Source organism: Panthera uncia, chromosome B1 (genome assembly GCF_023721935.1).
Source record: "Panthera uncia isolate 11264 chromosome B1, Puncia_PCG_1.0, whole genome shotgun sequence".
NCBI classification, from domain to species: Eukaryota; Metazoa; Chordata; class Mammalia; order Carnivora; family Felidae; genus Panthera; species Panthera uncia.
Window position 1 is genome coordinate 116,620,647 of NC_064811.1, and position 24,369 is coordinate 116,645,015.

Sequence of the window (24,369 nt, forward strand, 5' to 3'; positions counted from 1 at the left end):
AGGCCAAGATTGCCTTTCACCCTGATAGCTGCAAAACTCTTTCTTAGAGCCCTAAGCTGCCTTGTAAGGAGTCTGACTACCCTGAGGACACTCCATGGAGCTCTAGTTGACAGGGGGGAGCTCTAGTTGACAGTCCCAGTGGAGCCTAGCCTTCAAACCATTCCAGCAAGGTGTCAGACATATGAATCTATTGACCTACTAGCCAGATAAATATCTTTGAGTAGCTTCAATCAATACCTCATGTAACAGATCAACCTGCTGAACCTTGACCAAATTCCTAACTCACAAAATCATGATACATAATAAAATGGTTGTTACTTTAAGCCACTAAATTTTGGGATAATTTGTTATGCAGCAGTAGCTAACTAGAACATATTCTTACCTAGACAAGTTTCTCATCTAGTCCCCAAAGAAATCTCAGTAAGTAGAGTTTGCCACTTAGGAGTACTTTGTGTCAAAAAGCCATCAGTATCTTTTACTGAGTGCCTGTTGCAAACCCCAATGATGTGCACGATAGGAAGTATAGGGGGCAGTCTCTGCCCTAAAGGATCTGATAAAATGATAATTATGGGATACCTTTTACTGAGTGATTGCTATGAATTAGGCTAATAATTCTCAAAATTGGTGCTGAAATATCAGTGTCAGCATCACCTTGGAATTTGTTAGAAATGCAAATTCTTGTTAGAAATGCAAGTCCTCATGTCTCACCCCAGACTTATAGAATCAGAAACTCTGGGAGTGGGCCAAGCAATAGGTATTTTAGTAAGTCCACCAGGTGATTCCAGTGCACAGTACAGTCTGAGAATTTACCTCACTGAATCCTCACTGGACCCTGGGTTTCTCACCCTTGCCAGGACTTTCATTTTGGGCAGGAGAATTCTTGTGGGTGACCTGTGCACTGTAGGATGTTTGACAACATCCAGGTCTCTCCCCAGTAAGTGCCAATAACACCTTTTGCCCCAGTTGTGGTAACTAAAAGTGTCACCAGACATTGCCATATGTCCCCTGGGGGTCAAAAATCACCTCCAGTTGAGAACCATTACCATAACCCTATGAGGTAGTGTTTGAAAATATATCCAGGATTGATTTTAATCAGGTATGGTAAGACAGGCAGACAGGGAAATGACTGTCATAAAGAAAGAAGTTTTTACTCACAGTTCCCTAGACACAGGAAGTGATGTGACACACCATGGGGAGGTCACCCAGTGGAACAGCTGGGTCAGTAAGGAAGCAGAGGGAGCAGGGGAAATCGAGGGTAAGAGCCTTTATTATGGCCTCTGTGCAAGGAAATGGGTGAGGCATGGTAAGTGAGCTCAGGATTGGCTGGTCTGAATCATTTTAGTGGACTCTGGGGCCAAGGGGCTATTCCCAGTTGCTCTGAGGTGATTGGGGCACAGGACTAGTGGTCAGAACATGAGACCCCAATAAAGGAGGTGGTTGGGGGTATGGGCTTTGGATTGTTTGGCTTGCATACAAAAGGTATGCTTGCAGGCCAGTCCCTTGCCAATTCTAGAGATTGACTAGCCCTGAAAGGGACGGTCTCTCCAAAGTCAGTGAGGCCCCAGATGTCAAAGCATCAGAATAAAAAGACATGCTTGATTCAGGTAGATACAGTTGCCCATTTTATTGACAGCAAAGCTGAAATCCAGAGACGTAACCTGTCCTCAGTTATCTCTCCCCCGAGGGGAGAACCTATATTGAAGCCTAGGTCTATGCACCCGTCAACCATGTTCTTAACCTGTGTGCTATACTGCTATTATTCCAGCTAATTAAGCATGCATGTGTATATCTACAGCTACATAAAAAGATAATGGACACAGCAAAGGAGGGTGCTGAATAATTTCTACATGAAATAACTGCACTAAGCAATGAGAAGAAGAGATGGCTTGTATTGGTCAAAAAAGGCTTTGTGGAGAATACGTCATTCAGACTGCTGGTGCCCCGACTCAGAGACTACACAGCCATTAAGCTTGCTGCAGGCTCTTGAAAGTTGGATAAAACGAAGCCAGGCAAAGCAGGGGAGAAATAATATTCTGAAAAGATGGGAAATGATGTGATCACAGGCTCAAAGGCACGAATGTGCAAGGTCCGACGGAAACACCAAGTGTTAATAGGCTGCTTTGGTTACTTGAAAGTAGATTAGAGGGAAAGAGAAGAAGGGGGGTTGCAGCTGGATGCCATTCGCTTTAATAAGCTAAATCCATCAGAAGCAGTGCACGGATGCACAAAACATTCAGCATGATGAACTAAATAGAGACAAAAAAAATCCCCCTCAAAAAGTGGTACTGCAATTCCAGTGCCTGGGTTCAATGAGATGTAGAGTAAGAGTCAAGGTGGAAATTTCCACTTTGACATCTTGCAAGATAATAAGTTAGGCTGGGAATCTGTGACCAACAGGGAACACGTGAAGAAAATTCTTCCCACTTAGACTGAACAGTGTCAAAGGTTTGGGGAAGTGAAGTTGACAGCCATTCCTTTATTTGGAGGTTTTTGAGGGCTCGCACTGTGCCAGGCCCTGTGCTAGGTGATAGGGAGTTATAAATCATTAGTCACATTCGTAAAACAGGATTTCTGCTGGTGAGGGACTAGCAAAGTAGTGAGCTCATAGCCTCTGCAGCACTAGGCAGAGAAGAGGGGCTTTCTGTACAGCCCGGCATTGGAGAGGGACACAATGAATGGGCACCTGTCCATGGGGTGAAATTCCAAGAGGCGCCTGCGAAGATCAGCCTTCCTCTACATCTGCACTATCCCTGGAGGCAGTTGTACCTCTGTCATCGCTCTGACACTTTCAGAGTCTGAATCGCCAGGGGAGTTTAACAGTGCGTGCTATCACTGGGCCCTCCCCCAAGAGGTGCAGATTCCCTGAGTGACAAAGGGAGCATTTCCTTCAACCTTTGATAACTCCATCAATACCTTTGCTATCAATGGACATTTCAGCAGCAGGCATTAGAAAGAAGTTAACAAGAATGCAAGCTCCAGCTGGGCTGAGATATTTGTCTGTTTTGTTCATGGCTATATCCACCGTGTTTGGCCCATACTTAATAAGTCTTTGTTGAATGGAGGAATTGGACACATACACATGGTAGAGTAGGGGAAGGGAAGAAGTCAAGAAGAAACAACAAAAAGAAAGGGGTACTTTTTTTAAGTTTATTTATTTCTTTTGAGAGACAGAGAGGGAGCACAAGCAGGGGAGGGGCAGAGAAAATGAAAGAGGTACTTTTTTTTTTTAATTTTTTTTTTTAAATTTATTTATTTTTGAGACAGAGAGAGACAGAGCATGAACGGGGGAGGGTCAGAGAGAGAGAGGGAGACACAGAATCCGAAACAGGCTCCAGGCTCTGAGCAGTCAGCACAGAGCCCGACGCGGGGCTCAAACTCACATACTGCGAGATCGTGACCTGAGCCGAAGTCGGACACTCAACCGACTGAGCCACCCAGATGCCCCGAAAGAGGTACGATGGAATGGTATGAAGTCTGAACTTGATGTTTACCAACGTTGTGCTGTGTTGGGGAGAAGCCTCTGGTCATCACTCCACTGAGCTAGAATTATGAGTTGAATGGCACCTCTTCAACAATCAACCTAAGAAACGCTGTGCCCATGGAAAAATAACCATTCAGTACCTTTCAAACCTTGTAAAGGCTCCTGTCTGTGACTATTTCTAATGCTCAGCCCGTGCCACATTCACAGGCCATAACGCCAAACATTTTTAAGTCACAAGAGTTCTCTGACAGGGCTCTGAGTGCTCACTGTTCACACACATCCACCAGCCCACTGTGGACACAGGCCCCAGTAATAGCCTGGGAGTGCCCTGCCATCACATCTCATTCCTGAGGTGAGCACAGGAGCTCCAAACCACAGAAGTTGGAAACACTAGAGGAGAAAAATCAGGACATCCCACCAAGTTAAGCAAACACCTGAGCAAATGTCTGGATGAAAGGATTGTGTTATCAGATTTTTATAAAATTATTTTCAATGGGAAGAGCAGTTCGACTCCACATGTACTGATCATTAGGTTTTCAATGCCTCCCCCAACCCCTACCCTCCAAGTCCTTAAGTCCTTTAAAGAAATTCTCAGTTCTGGTTTGGACTTTAATTCACCCTTCTGTTTATGTATTTTCTTGGGAAAGATTTTTTTTTTTTCTTATACACCTTTTCTCCTTTCTTTCTCACTCATCATTTCTGTATTTATAGGTTTAGTTCTCCTTTTGCTTTGGACCAACAATGGGTGGGCCTCTAGAGGAAGGTAGAAAGGGAGCAGGTCTCTTTAACAGAACCAAGCACATCAGAAAATGTCTGTCAAATGAACATGTCTGCCTCGAGCTTCCCACTCTGATGGGCTCAGTGCCGAGCTCTGATTTGCTCTAGTTAAAAAAAAAAAAATTCCCCTAATTTTACTGTCAAGATTTTGAGAAGCATTCTCATGGTTTTAAAGAGATTATTGCATAATTTGTTCATGTTTAAAGAATTATATTGTTAAATAAATTTAGCTCTCCAGATTCTAAATGACAAAAACAAGTGAAGTTACATCATTTGAATTATGAAGTGATAATGTCTTCCAATTCTGCCCCAATCAAAAGTGTAACAGTTTAAAGCTTATAATAATCATGTTCAAACATATTCAGATTATAATTACTTTTCTTCTGATAATGATAGCCCGTCTGATTGGATGATTACCTATTTGACTTTGATAAGTCTCAGAGGTCAAAAAAGGGATAATTGCAGACATCTGTTTTCTATGGAAAATATAATCTCAGAAAATAGTGTTTAAAGTGACATCTGCAAATATGTGTTTTAGAAAGAAACTCGTTGCACATTTAAAATCACAGGGAAAAGAAGCAATTCCTAAGCTACTATGTATCACACTGTCTATGTAAATAGATGAACAAGTTTAACTTACTAGTATTCATGTATGCATAAGTAATTATAAGCAGGCATGATTATATTTTGTACAGGTAGAATCAGAGGTGGAAATAGACTATGAGAAAGGAATGTGAAAGAGTCTATGATGTGGAATGACACAGAAGTTTTTCCTCTTTACTTTTGTTTGATTCAGTCTAGACATATAAAGGTATAACCATTTTCCTGGTTGTTTTTAATTTTGAAATTGCAGCTGGAAGATCTTGTCCCCTTGGTATCCCTTTGCAAATGACCTTCTTCACTTAGGAGATGGCTCTTAGTGGGGAAAAGGTTCATTCATGGCCGCCATGATTTTCCCCGTAGAGGAGATCCCAGTTCTTCCCTTGGCAGGTGCATCATCTTCCCAAACCTTAGGGAGATGCCAAGAACCTCTCCCTCCCTCCAGTCAACAGCTGCATTTTGCAGTAAAAAGGGGAAAACTTTCTTTAATATTCCTTTGCACACATGGCAAAACTCCCTTGGTTTTAATTCATGAACTCAGAATCTTTTCTAATTCATGCAAGACCTGGGTAATCACTTTTGCCAGACTAAGCTTCTTAAAATACAACTTTCACCATAGCACTTTCCTTCTGAAAAGCCTTCCATGGCTCCCCAGTGTCTATAGAAGGAATTCCAAACTTCTCAGCAATTCACAAACCTTCATTATCTGACCTTAACCTATTTTTCTCAACTTTATCTTCCTGATGCGACCCTTTTGTTAAGTCCATCTACCACCAAGGGGTGTTAAACTTTCTTGCCTTTAGTCTAAATTTCCACCTCTATATCATCTTTGCCTATCAACCTTTTGTTGGTGGTGGTTGTTTAGTTTCTGCATCTTAGGTGCACAGAACCAGATAAATCATAAACTTTGGTTCATAACACATTAGTATGATCGGTCCATGCAAGAGCCTCTTTTGTATTTATTCATGCCGATTAAAATTTCCCCGAGTTTGCCTTAAATCCTATCTTCAGTAAGGTCTTCCTCTATACAAATAGGGATGATCATTTTGCTAAGAGAGCTCTTCTCTCCTCTGAACAATCACAGTATCTATTACCTAGAGTCTAGACCTCCATTTGCATTTTGCATGCAGCATAGTACCATTGCTGCATCTGGACAATGGCTGGAATTAGCCGTGTTCTGCTATGTGGTATGTGCTCAGTGGTCCGTTGGAGCTCTATAATAGCCCCTACTAAGTTGTATTGTATTTTACCTGTGGCTGTCTTCTCCACAAAAGAGTAATTTCCTTGAGGCCGGACTCAGTTTCTCATTCATCTGGGCATCCCAAGTACCAACCACAGTGCCTGTGCCTGACAAGTTCTCTTTAGCAAGCAGTCATTGAGGGGAAATTACATTATAAACTCCTGGGAAACAATGAAGGAGCCACAGAATTTTAGGCAAGGAATTGACTCATATTCCTTCTGATCCCTCACTGTGCCTAGCAGAGTACCACACAGATGTAAGTTTTCAGTGAACACTTAGTGATTGATGGATGCTCAAACTTCTTGAGAAAATTAATGAACCATATATATTAGGGAGGGTGGCCAACTTATATCAGTTTCCCTCTAACTGTCCCAGTTTTAAAACAAAATGCTGCATGTCCGGGAATTACTCTTGGGCCCAGGTAAACCAGGAGAGTTGGGCAGCCCAGTTAAGAGTCTCACACACATACAAATAACATAAAGGCTAATAATTATTCTCTCTTCTTGTTCAAGTCTTTTGAGGGCCACTTTTGTAAACTTAACTTGAATTTCTGTATATTTAAAAGTGACTTAAAAAGTTTCTTGAAGATTAAGTCTAAAAGTCAGGCTCTTCAGAATTAAAAGTTTTTAAATGTATTGTTATTCCCTTACTCTAAATTAGTAAGATTTTGAAAGGTAACCAGGACATTAGTTTCTCAGAGTGGAGATTCTCTTTTGAGAGCTTAAAGAGACAGGCTCAACAGAGATTCAGGTCTTTGACATTTTGGCCAAGCAGGAATCAGGTCAACCTGTTACCTTCTGGTGGAGGCCACACCCCATTAGGCTGCAGACCCCTCCTGGTGGGGGGGCACTGCTGTGAGTTACCAAATTCCTTTTGTGTAAGACCAGCCTCCTTGGATCCTCTCAGAAATCTTTTATTAAATCTCTACAAATTTTCATATTCTCCACACTGTTTTATTTTTATTTCATTCCACATCCATGGTTATTGAGGGAATATTTACTCGCTATTGAAGGAAGTCATGTGGGATGTATAGTCAATAATTTTATCAAGGAATAACTTATCTTTGTGCTTTTGGTAGAAAAGGGAGGGAAATAGTTTCGCACCAAGTAGCTTATGAGCTTTTGAAGAATATTTACAAAGGGATATTTTTAGACAGACAAAGAGATTATTATTTTCCCATTTTAGTAGAAAAGCAGTATAAAAACAAACAAAGCCTGAAACAAAACAAAACAGTAGAGACATAACAGAGAATGTGATGGCCGCTGATTTCTGTGTTAGTCACTTAACAAATACAACCCACAGAGTATACATGCTTGTTTCTAGGGAAAGGCTCCAGTGAGAATTATCCTGGACATAACTTATATGATTAAAGATTTCCTGGCTTTCTAAGGAGGGGGGGAAGGTAAAATAAATACAAAAATTTAAAAAAATACCTTTTAATTTTGTCAAAAGTGAGAAAACTTTTAGTAAAAGCAAATATTTGCAATAGTGGATTTTGAACTTTGGCACACTTAAGTTGACATCATTTACATAATTCCATGGTTTTATTTTTGCTTCTTTTGAGATATCTATGGGAACTAAGTCTAGTTAGCTAAGGATATGATTCTCTTTTATGCCAGGAAAATTGACTTCCAGCTGACAAGTATCTTCAATCCCTGACATACCTCTGGTCCTAACGGTTATTATTTCTTGCCTAGGCAACTGCCATGATTTCTTTCCTGTACTCACTCTACACACACACACTATCTGTTCTTCACAATACAGATAGAATCAATGTTCATTTTGCATGTATGATGATGTCATCCTCCTTCTCCCCCCGCCTTCAGTCTCTGCTTAAATCCTTATTTGAGTATGAATACTCTGAAGTCAAATTCAGACCAAGATCTTTAGCATGGTCCTCAAGACCCTGTGTAGTTTGGCCCCATGTGCCTTTCCATCTCATCATGCACCAGTCTTTCCCTGTCTCTCTGCTCTTCAGCAAGGCCTTCATCCAGTTTCTCACATCTGCCATGTTTCCTCCCACCACAGGGTCTTTGCACATGCTGTTGCTTCTACCAGGAACATTCTGTCCTTCCCACTCTCCACTTAGTTAAGTCCTTTTATTCCTTCAGAGTGCATGTCCTCAGGAAAGATTTCCCAGCAACCCTATCCAGGTCAGATTCGGTTGAGAATACTGGACACTAAATTTAAACAAACCTACTCAACAGCTCTGTACCTGAGCAGACCATCTTGTCCCCTCCCTACTAGGGTGTGCCTTCCCTACAGGAGGAAAGCAGAACATGCTTCCAGTGGACAATATATTCTCAAGAAAGAGAGGAGGAAAAGGCTAGGTGGCACTCAGCGAGCTTCTTCTTCCCCATCATATTAAATTACTCTTTCTTCCTGGGGACAAAGTAAAAGGAGCTGGGAGGCCAGGAGCTTTGTGCTAATGAGTCTCCCTCCATAGGTATGGGGAAGAAGGGTTTTCCCTTAACAATGAAGGATGCAAAATTATTTCTAGTAGTGAGTCCCTCATTTCTTCACTGATTAAATAAACAGGTTAGACTAAGTAAGCTCTAAAGTCTTTTGCAGCCCCCAAATTTGTGAAACAATTCCAACTACAATATTCATGGCTTCAAATGTTGGCTATTTTGAGTTACATGGGAAGCTTCCACAGGCAGTGTTCTATTTCCTGCTTTTCGGCCCCAGTCTTTGTCACCCTGGGTCCCAGAGAACTTGCCTCTGCCCTGTTAGTCCCTTATCCAGTTAGCCAGGGTGGGGGTGGGGGGGGGGGTGGGGGGGTGCTTCTCCATGTCTCCAATTTAGGACCACTTGGAGCAGGGGGACTGTGGGAAGCTTCACTTAAACACCCCCCCCCCCCCGCTCCTTAATCAGCTTACTTAGGGAAAAGCAGGACAAATGGGAAATGGAAGGGTTGGAAATTAAGCCCCTTGAACAACTGGAGAGTCTCTGGGAAACTGGGGGTCTCATCTCTGACTTCAGTTATTCCTGTTCTGTGGTAAACAGTACATTTTCTTGTCTTGAGAGCTCTCTAAAATGTATCCCTTGCAAATGATAAGGAAATTGAGTGCCCTATATACATATAAATAGCATCCTTAATCATCATCAACCAAATGCACTGTGCCTTCCTTATGATGTTGCAGGACAGCAACCAGGGCCTTCCCATGGCCTTTTGGGGGATTTTCCTTGATTCTGTAAAGCCTTGAGTAATACTGAAGCTGTATAATAACACTGAGCTACTTTTGCATTTATTCTAGTCTTAGGTTTGAACATTATAATATTAGTTGTTTAAATTTTCATAGATTCCAAGGTTCAGAGGAGTTCTGGGGGAGTCATTTAAATTCATCCTCCAGTGGGTCTCTGTGTAGAGCTGCAACTTGGCTAACAAAGACAAATGGTTTTCTATATGATGTAGAAAGGTCTCCAGGGGAAGATTCTGTAACCAACCACAGTAATCACAGATTACTAACATGAGTGTGCCCCACTTTAAGAAAACCTGACCTGTGAAGCCTAAGTGGCAGGATAATTTATTGAGATGTTAATCTGTGCTTTGTTCTTTGTAATTTGCCCCTCCTGCCCTGTCTCCCCACCTGATGGAGGTAGCCAGTTCTATTTCCCTTCTCTGGGAGGTGACAGAATTTACTTGTGCTGTGTCTCTATTGCTTTGGCAGACAGAAGCATGGAGAAACAGGGTGCATTTGCCCATGTGCTAATCCTAAAGTCAGAGCCCATCTCCTTGAGGATTGGTGGACAGAGGCATGCTCCTTGGAGAGAGCAGAAATGCCCTAGGAGACAGAGGCAGGGAGCTATAAGTTCTTAGAAAATGGTTTTTATCTCTTTGACCTCTGTTTGATCATCTGTAAAATGAGAGGTTGATTTAATGACATTTATATACTTCCCCATTCTTGATTCTGTGGGATGATCAGTCTGTTAAGCTGTGATGCCCCGGGACCACTGTGGTGCATTTGTTTAAAGGCTTTTGGGGTAGAATGGCCACCTTCAGCAAATGAAAAAGTATATGCAATATCTGAGACATGCTTAGACTAAAAAGTTATTTGCTGTTTATCTAAAATTCACATTTAATTGGGCATCCTATATTTTATCTGGTAACCCTATGTGGGGGCACCTGTGTTTTGGGAGATGGGAGGCGGAGGGTGGAAGAAGCTGACTTCTATTCATGCCCACCAGCTGCACCCAGTGTTCAGGAAGCAGGTGTGTGTGTTTCCTTTCCCTGTGAGTATGCCTATTTTATTTTTAAGTTCAGAAATGGACATCTTGAATGAGAACTATCCTGGTACAGTTTTCTTCAAAATCTTCAAAATGAAAACTTAATAGGAAAAAATATAAATGGGATCTACCCATTTAGTGAAGGTCGAAATTCTAAACTTTATAGAAATTAGAAACCAGACCAAAAAATCCTAAAGCAAGAAGACACCAACTGCTCAATTGATCAAAATGATAGTTCTTCCATATCACCTTTCCCAGGGAGGACATGACAGGTGTTATCGGTAGGAGTTATATTCTTCTCCTGCCCTCAAAATCTCTATGAAATAGGGAAGCAAATGGAGTTAAGGTTCCCATTGCCTTTTCTACAACATTATAAGCTTTTAAAAATGTGCCTTTGAACTTTCTCTATTTTGGAATTGCATTTAATATCATTCTATGATTTAAGGAAATCATCTGTGAATCAAGCCAACCTTGATGACACAGGTTGGGCTGCCTATGATTTCTTGACACAACATAGGTCAGGATCTAAAAGTGAATGTGGAAAGAAACACGATTTATATTTCACCCAATTAGTGCATATATGACCTTTGTGTGAAAGTTAAAGTGGCCTTGGGTAAAAGGACTCTCTCATTGATTTATCCCATTTTTAAAAAAATAGGGATAGTCCTGCATTTTTTTTCTTTATGTTCATTTATTTTTGACACAGAGAGAGACAGAGCACGAGCGGGGGAGGGGCAGAGAGAGAGAGCGAGACACAGAATCCAAAGCAGGCTCCAGGCCCTAAGCTGTCAGCACAGAGCCCGATGTGGGGCTTGAACTCACAAACCATAATCTGAGCCGAAACCAAGAGTCAGACACATAATGGGCTGAGCCACCCAGGTGCCCCATGATTTATCCCATTTTTAATCAAAGAAAGGTTTACCAACACACACAGGATGCAGTAACTCAGTCTCAAGACTGAATGCTGTGAAAATTCGCAGGAAATTTAGCATTGAATATATCCTCACCCGTAACAAGGAGGTATTAGTGAGTAGGTGTGGGCACAAAATTGGACGTCTGTGTCCAGTTTTAATAATTTAGTGGAATCTGAAGCTTTGTGAGTGAAAATGAGAGGCCCTAATGCCTTCAGTGCAGCTATGCTTGAATTGAGATTAACATAGTATGATCTGCAGGACATAGTTACCCTTTAAGGGGCTGTGTGTGTGAGAGAGAGACAGAGACAGACAGACAGACAGAGAGTGAGAGAACCTGAGAGACTGAATGAAAGCAACTTCCTTTATCAATGTTCAATTTTCCTCGATATCAATCTCACCTCTCTTTTCCTGCTCTACAATCTAGAATTAGGTTTGCTTTGAGTCATAAGAAGTGTCAAAAAAAAAAAAATCCCACCTATTACTCCTAACTTGTTTTGTCAAGAAATTTTGCTTTGCTTGCACTCATAGGAAGGGCACGAGCAAAACATCTCAGGGCCATTCAGCTGGGAAATACATAGGCGTGGTCTGGATCAGGACCCTTCTTCTAAAATGCATTTCAGAATAATTTTTTATTTATTTATTTTTAATTTTTCAATGTTTATTTATTTATTTTGAGAGAGAAAGAGAGAGAGAGAGAGTGAATGGGGAAGGGGCAGAGACAGAGGGAGACAGAATCCGAAGCAGGCTCCAGGCTCTGAGCTATCAGCACAGAGCCCAAGGTAGGGCTCAAACTCACGAACCATGAGATCGTGACCTGAGCTGAAGTCAGACGCTTACCTGACTGAGCTATCTAGGTACCCCCAGAATGATTTAACGTGCTCATGCATTTTCTGAGGGGCAAGACTGTCCTGCAGAATAGATAAAATGGCCCAACTTCAAGTAGGTAGACAACTATTTAATTTTAAAAGAAAATTTTAAGGATGCTTAGCCTTGGTAATGTTCTGATGCTGTAAGCAGGGCTGGGGAGTCTAGCGTAGGGCTGCTCCCCCAGGGGGAGCAGAGGCTGGGTTGAGGGTGGAGAGAACTTATATCAGATGTGATGTTGCTTAATCAAGGTTAAGCCTTAGGCTGTTACCAAGGAGAGGAAGAGCTAGTGAATCTGACTACATAATTGTTATTTACCTCTCTCTCTCTTTCTCTCTCTTTCTTAAAAAAAAAAAAAAAAAAAAGATTAGGAAAGAAGGGAGGAAGGAAGGGACAAGCTTAGACTCTGTAGGTTATTTCTGAATAATGGAAATACTTTAAATTCTTGTTGTAATTAATCAAATCTATGCTCTTCCAGAGTAGAAAACTAAATGGATGCATCATTAACGGCTTACTGTAAAAGTACAATCATGCAAATTTAACATAGCCTTCTATTCATTCCAACTGAAGACTAATGATAACAGTTAACGTCTTGAACCCTCACTGTGTGCTGGATAGACATCGTGTTGAAAGCTCTGCACACATTATTTTCCTCGAACCTCAGCTGAGGAAACTGAGGCTTACAGAAGCAAAGCCAATCGTCACATCTCAAAGTTTGTATATGGGGCAAGCAGGATTGGCATCTTGTCTCGAAGGTCTTACTCTAAAGTTGTGTTCATAGCCACTGTGCTATATTTCATCTCCTGCCTGCCTGCAACAGACACATCCTTGCAATCAGGAACAGGTTTTTCTTAAGGAGCCAAAGGAGAGGAGAGCCAATTTAGATGATAGGAGGAAAATTGTGGCAGAGCACACCTCTGTCACAGACAGCTCTTTGAAAATCCCAGGTGACTGAACTGAAATAAATGGAAACAATGTACTTACTGGATGCAGGGCATGGTTTACTGCTATAGCGGACAGCAGAGGGTGAGACGGCCTAATGCTGGAGCCAGCAGAAAAAAAGCTCTTGGTCACTGCATTCTTGGTCAGGGTTGTAAGAAGCTGGGGCATATTGTGGGTGTCTCTAGATTTAAATTTTGGTTGTTTGGCTTATGGAGATAACAAGAAAAATGATATGGAAATAGGGCTTTTCCAAATTTCAGAACTTTAGATGGGAACGCAGCATTTCCCTTGTAATAAAGGTTGGGTAGGGAAGAACCCTCTTCCCTTAGCTGGACTAAGACCACGCAAAGTGCTAAGTAGCATGTGAACAGCCCCGAGTTTAAGTGACACAGTGGTAACAGCCAGACAGACCTGGCTTCCCACTCCTGCTCCTGCACTCAGGGAGGCCCCTTAACCTCCCACACTCAGTTCCCTTACCTGTACCATGGGATTAGAATGCTTTTCTAGGTTGTCTTGAGGATCAGAGATCATGTACAATTGTACCTGGCACAGAGTACGTGCTTGATAAGTGGTAGTTATTACAGGTCTACAGTTTTTACTGAGTGGGCGAGAGAAGGCTAAACTAAGAAAGGGAAACATTGGAAGGGCTGAAAAAGAAAAAAAGGGGGAGGGAGGGGATGATGGCATCTGGCCTGAGAGCCCTGCTGTTGCCCCTCCCTAACTCTGTCCTTTTAATGAGCCATATGCAGCTTCCGATAGATGAGATCTGGTGCCTGCAAAGACAAAACAGAGCCAAAAGGCGATGTAACATGGAATTATAGACCACATTTCCCTCTAATGAGCCAGCCTGCTCGTTAAGAATGCAGTGCCGTTTGGAGCCCAGATTGGGTGCTGCGTGCAGTTGTGCGCCGGCCCCCTCCCAGCACATGCACATGGGTGGTTTGAGCACGCGAGCGTGACTGCCAATATCACGGTTGGTTAGTTCCAGCCCAACACCGGGCGGTGTGATGTATGCGGGAGGCGGTGTACTGGAGCCGGGCTGTTAAGGACAACTACGGGAGTCACGCAGCCTTCAAGTTACTTGGGAAATGGCCTCTCGTCGGACAATGATGCTCTCAAGATCTGGCTGAGTGAAGAGGCATTCTGGAAGTGAGAAGAAGAGGCACTGGCTATTCCCACAAAGGGCTTACTGCTCAGTTAGGAAGACCACCCCCCCACACCACACGTGCACTCTACACACACTACACACACATGCAGGCCACGTACAGACCACATACGTATACGTACCATGCATCACACATGTATGCACGTACCACATGCACTAAATACATGTATACACAGGCACACCGTGCACACGCACCCAGCACACATACCCTCTGCATATACTACACACGCATACACACATCACACACACACCTGTCACATACAGACTGCACACACATACACACACCATTTATAACACATATTTGCATATACCACATGCCCCACACATCACACCTACATACACACACGTACATACGCCACACAAGCATGCCACACACACGGCACGTGTACACATATCCATCCATATCACTCACGTATATACACACCAATCCCATACTATAATTGTGCACTACACCACACACAACACACAGCTGGACACACACTATCGACTTCGACACCACACATGTACACAAATCACCCACACCCCCTGCTTACATCACATATACCCCCACAGGTACACACATGTGCTATTCTCCATAATTACATACATACTATATAGATATAAACATGTACAGCACATAAACACATACAAACATGTACCACGTATCACACATGCACACCACACTCACAGAACCCACTGGTACACACATACACACACCACACAAACACCCTACACATAACATACCAATGTACCCACACCACACAGAAAAACACATTCCTACACAATATACACACATAATACATACATATGCCTTAAATGTACACCACACAGGTATAGAAATCCTCCCACACCCCACATGTATCACACACATCCATATAACAAACATGAACACACACATCATCCATACCACCCATATGGTAGCACTTATGCACACACACACAACACATATATGTACATATATACGTGTGCACCTATACATAGCACGCACAATACACACATAGAAACACCCCCCTCCACATACACACACAACACATACAGATACATGCCATGTACCACACACCTGATCATACACAACACACACATAACACATACACCCACTACCACACACACACGCATTATCTTTCACACGTCCCATAGACACACATAACAAGCACATATAGAATGTGCCTTGCTGTGTCCCCTTGCAAGACTGTGGCCCTGTGGGGACCAGGACACTAAGCCCACAGAGCTCAGAGTGGTGGGAACAGGAAGCAAAATTGAGGCAGTAAGTCATTGGGACTGGCAGACTCTGGATGATGTGGTGTGTGATACAATGAGTGATCCCATGGGTCCATTCCCTTATTTTCTTCAAAGTGAAATGGGTCCTCTGTTGGATGCTGTGTTGTTAGGGATTCTGAGACTATGGATCAAACATACTACAAACCCCTGGATAGTGTGCTGGTTGAGGCTCTGTGGGCAGGAAACCCAAACTCATTTTGAGAAAGGTCTCTATCCCAGTGAAGAAGAGCTGCTAATCCTTCAAAGATCGGAGAGGCCCAATGTAGGTGACTTGTCACCACATGGCCCAGTGGTCTCCATGAGGAGTGCCACATCAGGGACTCAATATTGATCTTTGCTGCTGACAGGCTGGGCATTCCAAAGGCAGCCCCATTAAGTGGAAGCCAGTCCTGCTGGGTCCATCCATGGTCTCCACCTCTGTCCTTGTGGCCATTCCTTTAATGTGTCCATTATGCCAGTTCTGAGACAGCTCATGACAAAGAATGCCTAACTAATATCAACTGGCCAAGTCATTTTGTCTACATGGTTACTCTGTACCTTTTCTGTGAGGATGCTTTTTTAGTGTGTATTAAAGTGTGATACAACAATCTTGACACTTCATGCTCAACCCCCTATGTCCATCCACATGCCTCTACCCCAGGACTCCTCACCAATCTTCCAGTTCTTTACTCCCAGGCCCTGGCTAGCCCAGGAATCTCTGTACAGTTAATCCTTGAACAACATGAGTTTGGACTGTTCAGGTCTACTTACATGCAGATATTTTTTAATACAGTATAGGACTATAAATGTATTTTCTCTTCCTTATGATCTACTGAATAACACCTTCTTTTCTTTAGTTTAGTTTATTGTAAGGATACAGTATAAAATACATACAACATATAAAATATGTATTAATCAACTGTTTGTTATTGATAAAGTTTCTGATCAATAACAGGCTGTTAGAAGTTAAGTTTGGGGGGAGTCAAAAGTTATATGCAGATTTTCAATTGCACTGGGGTTTGGTGCCCCTAACCCCTGCATTGTTCAAGGGTCAACCATACATTCTCACCTCATTCTCTCTCTTACAAAATGGATGATCAGGTACAATGCTCACTGATCTGCCCATTGGGAAGCTTTTACTTTGCTCTTGTCTTTCAAGGTTACCCTGTGAATATGGCTGTAATACAGCTGCCATTCATTTTTAGCTTGTGTCCCATATTGAGCCATGCAAGAGACAATTCTCACGAATCTCTTATTTCTGTATGTTTGCAAGGAGATGCACTGACTACCTTTTTTCTAGATCATCTTCTCCAGGATGTTTGTATAGTGATTGGCCTTAGAAAACAGAGATAGTGTCTCCCTCCAGAGCAAAAAGCAGGCATACTTATTATCCACTGTAGAAGATTTGGGTTTCATAAGTTCAAAGTTTCTCTCCTATAATGGAACCTACTATATGTGCATGTCACTTAGCATTCTTTACACTACCTTATAGGAATTGGAACTCAGGTAACTGCTGTAAACAAAACAAGACAAACAAAATTAACAAAAACAAAACAGAACACTGATACCCTGGCTACTGCTATTGTGCTCAGTAAGAAAGTTCTTTGAATCCTGGGCGCCTGGGTGGCTCAATAGGTTAAGCGTCCAACTCAGGTCATGATCCCAGGGTTGTGGGATCAAGCCCCATGTCAGGCTCTGAACTGAGCATGGAGTCTGCTTAAGGTTCTCTCTCTCTACCCCTCCCCTGCTTATGCTCACTCTCTCTCTCTCTCTCTCTCAAAAATAAAAAAAAAAAGGAAAGTTCTTTGACCACATCTTCTGCTAGCCTCAATACAACCACGGCAGGATAACTTGTTTTTGGCAAGCTGACATACCACTCATTAGTCAAGTTTGGACTTTCTCTCTCTTCCTTCAACTGGTCATGAGGCACTCCCTTGGCAACATGTGCGGCACTGATGCAACCACAATGGGTGACAAAGGGGTCTGGGCTCCCTGCTCATGCAACCTCCTTATGCTTCTGGTTCCACTCATTTCCATCTTACAACAAATTACTTCTGAGCCTATCTGATTTCATGACTTGGCAGTTCCAACAGAACCTAGATCACAATAGATAGTCTAGCTACATAGTCATGCAATGCCTCATGGTTTAGCTTTCCATCAGAAACATGCCCAAAAATATGCCAGGAGCTTTCTCAAAGGACATAATTTTGCTGTACATAGCATGGCCTTTCTCTAGAATCCCAGAGACCTGCATTATTGTTTCTCACTGGGATTTGCCATTAATTCCATGCTATATATTTTTCTATCGCTGACTCTTTCAACACCATAGAGTCTGTTGAATCGTATGGTGCAAATGGTCAGGCAGGCTAGAGCTGCTAAAGAACCCATTCCTACTCAAAGCCCCCTTGGAAACTGGCAGTCATGTGTGTCATCTGGTATATGGGCTGGAACAGTATTCCCAAGTATGGAAAGTGCTATCTTCAGAAGGGGCCAAAGAGACCTCTTTAGCAGGGATATCCTGGACCCCTACATACTTCACTGAGTAGCAGCTCCCTGATTCTTCATATATCACACCCTCTGCAATGTACATATCTTCCCAAGGCCTCCAGCGTATAGCAACCTCTTGCTCATCTTGCCCAATCAACATGATGTCATCAACATAATGGATCAATGTAACATTCTGCAGAATGTCCAGATGGTCCAGATCCCCAGAGGCTATGTTGTGGCAGAGAGTGACTGAGTTAAAAAAATCCCGAGAACAAAATCGTTTTTTAGTAACCAATCAGTGGCTATGTACCGTATACCTGAAGTATATTAATCTGTTCTAGCAATGAAATCACATGTGGCACAATAGCTTTTATCAGGACTACTACTTGGCAAAGTCTGCAGTAGAAAATAATCATTCTCAAGGACCCAACTTGAGAATGGGGCCAGACTGGCAAATTAAACACAGATATATTGGGGACCACCACCCTGTATCTTTGAAGTCTTTAATGGGCACAAATATCCACTGCTAGAATATGGTATTGCTTTTGATTTACTATCTTAGTTGGAGATAGGGTGGAGAGTGAGGGCAATTTCAGAGGCTTCCACTTGGCCTTCAATAGCTCATACCCAATATGCCAAGGATCCGATGTTTGGGTTACACCAAATGCCACGTGCATCAGTTCTGATTATATACTCAAGGACTGGAGACATGACTACTAGGTGGATCCAAAGACTACCTAGAGTACACACTGGAAGCCAAGCTTTAGCCAGGACTTACTTTATTTCCTGGCTCTGTGATCTCCAACTCTAACAGAAGGCTGCGATAACACTTCAGGTCTCTTCTCTAGGCATCAATGTCAGCTCAGACCTGTGTCTGATAGCATCAAAATATTTGGGTATACTCATTTCCCCAGTGTGTATAGTCCCCTTTTGGAGAGGAGTAGGGGAATCATCATGGTATATACTTGCCATGGCATTGCAGTCTCATTTTGCCTAGGGATCTGGCCACCTCTTTAGTGAATGGGATCAGATCTGACAATCTTCTCAGGTCCAGGAAATAAAGCAAATGGTGATGACTTTTTATTGGAGTGCTCTCTGCTACTGCTCCTCCATTCATGCCTTCTTCTGACTGTAGGTATTAATCAGTACCCTCATTGGCTAGCTGTCATTTTACCTCCAGTCTTATGTTCAACCATTTTGATCAAGCATATTCAAAATCTAATTCCAGGGGTACCTCTCTGGCTCCTGGTGGTTCATGCTAGCTGATTCTCTCAGCTCCTTTGAGATATAATCTCTATTTTTCCTTATCAAACCCTATATGTCCTCAGGTGAATTATGCTGAAATTTAATCTTCATTACTGGCCTGGTAGCCAGAATAAGAGATGCGATAGCTCCTGGGTTGGGGGACAGGGGTACTTGGTACCTTGCTGAGGAAAGAACCCTACGGTATCTTTCTGAATTACAAAAATGCTGTCTTTTACTCTGGGGGTGGGGGGCATCTACAAGAGCTCTGAGGGTTAGGAGGGACCTGAGGAATCAAATTCTTGAGAACATCCACCCAGATGCCCCTGACTCAGTGTTTAAGGTCTTATGTTTTCTCAACCAGGGCCTTGATCCCATAAAAGATCTGTCTTGGCTGAGTATGTAAACATCACTTTGGCTTTGCAATCCTATCAGATTCTGAATTTGCTCCTCAACTGTGTCTGCTCTTCCACTGCATGAGATAAAAGCCTCTTTATAAACTACCAGAAAGGCCCCTGGCTCCCACACTTAGCTTTTGTCTGTATGTTAACTGTACTTGGTTTCTTCATACTCCCCTGGAGCCCACCAGTACAACTTAGTAGCAACCAGTAAATTCACCTGTCCTTGTAAGCCATGTTCCCCCACATATCTTTCAGATGTCTTAATCATCACACAGGCAAAAGCATTCTCCCTCACCAGAATGTTTTCCCAGGGGCAACCACACATGAAATCTTCAACAGTTAAGTTGCCACCTTGTGCCAGGGAGTATCTGTCTCCTATACACCACTCAGGATGAGGTCTTTCTGGTCAGCCAGGTTGTGGGCAGCCCAGTTCCAAAACCCACCTTAATACCAGCTTACTCAGAACACTCCTGGTGTCTCCTCTGTCTTTCAAGCAGCAGACACCCACACAGCATTAGATATACAAGATATTTATTGCAGTAAACACTCATAAAAAATAAAAGGGAAACAAGAATATGCAGAAGAGTCTAGACTCGATGCAGGCCTGACATCCATGAAAGAAGACACGGAAGGAAGAGTTGAGTTGGAAGAGTTATTGACCCCAGTGGGGTTCTAAGTAAATCTTGGCCAAGTCAATGGGAAGGCCCTGAGTCAGAACTTCCCCTTAGATAATTCCACATTTAGGAGGAATGGGTTAGTAACCCAACAATTCTCTGTCATTGATTGGGAGCAATCCAGAAATCCGGTGGATCCAAAGGTGCAGGAGCTAGAAGCTGTCAGTCAGCTAGTCCCTTCACCCCAACAGCCCAGCAAGTTCTCGTCAAAGGAGAACTGAGTCATGTGCCTCCATGGCTGCCATGATGGGTGAACAACCCCTCCTATGGGATTGATGGGGACAACTCCCAAGAGGAGAGCAAAGCACAGACAGCCTCTGGGCACTCTCTTCAGAAAGGAAGGAGAAACTAACCATGCAGCAGAAAAGTTAGGGTGAGGGTCCCTGGGAACTAGCTTCTAACTTAGCTTTCCCCTATTCAGTCATAATTTTCTAACCTTTTCATCAAGTTGGGAAGAAGTCAAAGAAGACCCTTTAGGATCACAAATACTTAAAAAAAAAAAAAAAAAAGGCACTTATAACCAGAGTCTAAAACCCACACTGGCAGGTGTGGCTTCCATGGCTTCCAAAGCACCAAGCAATGCTGAGGGTGGCAGTCTCAGACATATACTGCAGATGTATCAGGCAAGGTCAACCCACTTGGAATGCCCATCTCACTCCAACTTTCAGCGATTCTCTCCATCTATAAACAGGAGAATAAGGCAGTGTCAACATCAAGGAAAGGTACTGAGGAGGAGGAAGTAACCTGCCAAGCAGTTCTTACTTTACCTGCCATGGAAACACCTGAAGCCAACATGAAACCTAAGTGATTCCTAAGGTATTATTGCTTCGGTGTGTACATAAGCAGAAAAGTTCCCTGCTCACGTGAATGCAGTTCTCCATCTAATTACCCAATTAACCAGCCCATTTCTAGGAAAGGATCTGGGCCCTGGAGAGTTCATCTGGGTACATATTAATTGGCTGACCAACTGGCTGGATTCTCCTGTTTAAAAACTTGGAGGAAATGAGTCCAAATTCTGACAGCAGGGAATTTTAGTGGCTGTGTTCTGTTTCTTGGGCTAATAGAGATTATATTAAGGGTCACCCTCATCTCTAGACCCACATCTGACCATTGGTTTGAAGTTCTAGTTTCAGGGAATTTCAAGGTTGGAAGGGACCATATGAAGCCATCGTACCCCAAACCCCATGACCGGAAATGTTGACAATGTACGGAAATGGTGATGCCATCCATATCAACCCTGGTATCACATTTGCTTCTTTTTCTGTTGATCTGGACACAGCTAGAGGCAGCTACTGACCTACGTTCTCGCTTTTACAATTATTTGTTGTCCAAGGTTTTCTGTGTCCAAATGTCTGGGCCCTGTGACTTGAGAGCTTGTACACTGCGCATAAATGTGGTTATGATAATAAATTTGAAATCAAATTTCACACTAACTTCCCCTGGCCATCCCACACACTCCCATCTCCCCATGCAATCAGCCGGCATATGGCTTAGGAAATATCAGCCATATACCAGTAAAAACAAGGCACAGTTAGGAAGCATATCGCTGTCAAGAAACCATGCAATTAATATCAGAGTAAAAAATAATTGGATTATCTGTGCCATGGCTTTCTTCATTAACGCAGATAATTGGGAGATTTTAGTATTATATTTCCTTCCTTCTTGAAGAAAATGCTTATAATATAATGATGGGGATCCCTCCCCTTTAGGTTTCTCCTGGGTGGGAGTTCGTAGCAGCCTATGTCTGGTACCTTTGGCTGGCAGGTAAGGAATAAAGTACTAGAAAAAAGTAACCTTGGAGCCCTGGACCATGAAAAAAAAAATCGCTGAAGCCCTAACTATCACTGCACACCACCACCCCATGTGAACATGACATCTGCCACACACTCTCACACTGGGGTTGAAGCCACACAGACGCATGCTCTCCAGAAGGAGTCAGTGGTCAGAGTCGGGCTGGCCAAGTGGGATCTGGCAACAGAGTGACAGAATAAATCCAGGCAGGAAGGATCCTAAGGGCAAAGGCTGAGAGTCAGCAAGAACAGCAGGGAGAGAAAGTTATACCCAGGATGAGAAAAGACACTGCTCTGGCCTCCATGTTGCACTGCTTGCTGGCTGGGCTTGGCACAAAGTGTGGTCACAAGAGCACGTGCAGGAAAATCACCTAAGGAGTTTGCAAAGATGCAGATTCCTGGGTCTCTGCCACAGACCTGTTTAATCAGCATCTTTGGGATCCGAGCCCAGGAATATGCATTTTAACAGGTTCTTGGAATGAAAATGAAAATTCAGACTGCCTGCTCTGGGCACATTGTGTGAACTCTGGCAGGGGAGTTCCACCTGCCTAGGTGTGAATCAGTATCTGACTGTGGCACACTCATCTCAGGGCGTTCTTCACAGCCCCCACCGGCATGGATATTCACCAGGATCAAATCCAAAATGGGCTTAATGAGCACGTTCTTTTTAAGAAATGCTGTTTGGAAATCCCATACCAGCAATGGGCAATCTCTTAGGGCAGAGAGGCTGAAAATAAGCAACAATTTATTTTCTCAGAACTGGTAAGTGTGGAGCGGCTGTCTTTTCTAGCTGGATGTGCTGTATTAGAACCATGCAAAACAAATACAGTTCCCCCAGGGCCCTGTGCATGATTTCTAGATTTAATGAATGACCACGTGCCTGGGTTAGTGGAAAATAACCCGCAGACTGGCTCATCCTTGAAATGCAGTGGAAAAGCCTCTCTCACTGATGCCGCTGAAGGACGCTGACCCTTTTCCACATCCTAATCTCTCAGCAAAGCAGGTGACATGGCGGGCTGACAAGGTACTCAGGATGCCAGCTTTGCCTCTGAGAACACAGTTTCCCAACATCTTATGAAATGTCTATTGATCTGAGCATGTAGCTGATGTCGACACTGATTGTCTGAAGGGAGGCTACTCAATATCACAAGGTCATGATGAGGGGAAAAAAACAACTAATAATTCACTATCCTTGTACACAAAGGACTGGGCATTGTTTTCTCCCTTCTTAATAGTATCTTTCTGTGGTTCTGAGTGACTCTCCCTGTCACTGGCCTTGCTGTGGGATTTAGGTCTTACATTCACTTGTATTTACCTGTTTCTCCCCTGGCTTAACTTTTCAGATTCCTGTCACAGCGAACACCTGCTTTATATGCTCCGTCCCTGCTGCAGCCTCATCACACAAAAGGCTGATTTAACTCCTCAAGAGAAAGCCATTATTTCACAAGCCCTGGGACTTTTCTGAATCATATTTTCTACCTGTTAGGGACACCATGTCTATACTGAAATAGTATTTATCAATGCTTAATTGATTTAATAGGCCTTGTCTTGCAGATGTACGGTCGGGCTTAATGAATTCATTCATTTGTAAGGTTCTGTGAGATATGTAGAGGGAATGAGGTCTGGTGACTCTACATGAGCACGGATTGGTATCTGCTGCCCTGGCCCACACAGCACTAAGAGATGCATCACAGAAAGTGCTGCACCTTCCCGGGAAGGGCAGCTAGCGTGAGGAGAAGCAGGGCCGTTTGTAATAACACAGAGTTAGCTCTACCTTTATGGCTGTTCCTACCCAACATTACGAGGTAGGCAAAGTCCTCTTTCTTTTTTGCACATTATTTTGCCCCTTGGTTCATTCATTCTCTCCTGCCCTCCCACAGCCCTCCTTTCTCTCTGTGTGTCCCTCACCCTGTTTCTCTCTCCACCTCTTATCTGGGAAACATTCCTCACTGGTACTCTGCCTTCAGAAAAATACAGGATAAACTGATTCACATTAAGGAATACGTGACCAAGGAAAAAGGTTAATATCTCTCAACAGCATGTGTATTTTAAGAGGAAAATGTTAAATTGAAGGGGGAGAAATACTGGGATGGTGGAAATTCACACACCAGCACAGAGGGGAGAGAATAAGACTTTCTTTTTTTCTGAAATCACAATACTAGTTACATCCTTTTGCCTCTTTAAGGTCTGTTTCTTGGATCACGTGTTTAACAGGTATCAGTTTCCTTCCACAGAATCAGGTGTGTCAGAAACCTAATTCTTTGTGTGTTTTTTTTTTTTTTTCTTCGTTTGAAGCCTCCATTCCTCTGGGGTGGCAGAAATTTAATTT

The 24,369-nt window shown here is 43.0% G+C and overlaps 1 long non-coding RNA gene across 1 annotated transcript in view; it reads right to left on the reverse strand.

The window, feature by feature from the left end:
* Positions 1 to 20,090: 20,090 nt before the first annotated feature.
* The window catches only part of LOC125923711 (uncharacterized), a 77,463-nt gene continuing 73,184 nt past the window's right edge, over positions 20,091 to 24,369 (reverse strand). Inside the window, exon 3 of the long non-coding RNA XR_007458141.1 lies at positions 20,091 to 20,931. This is a non-coding gene — a long non-coding RNA (uncharacterized LOC125923711). The remainder of the gene's footprint in view (positions 20,932 to 24,369) is intronic.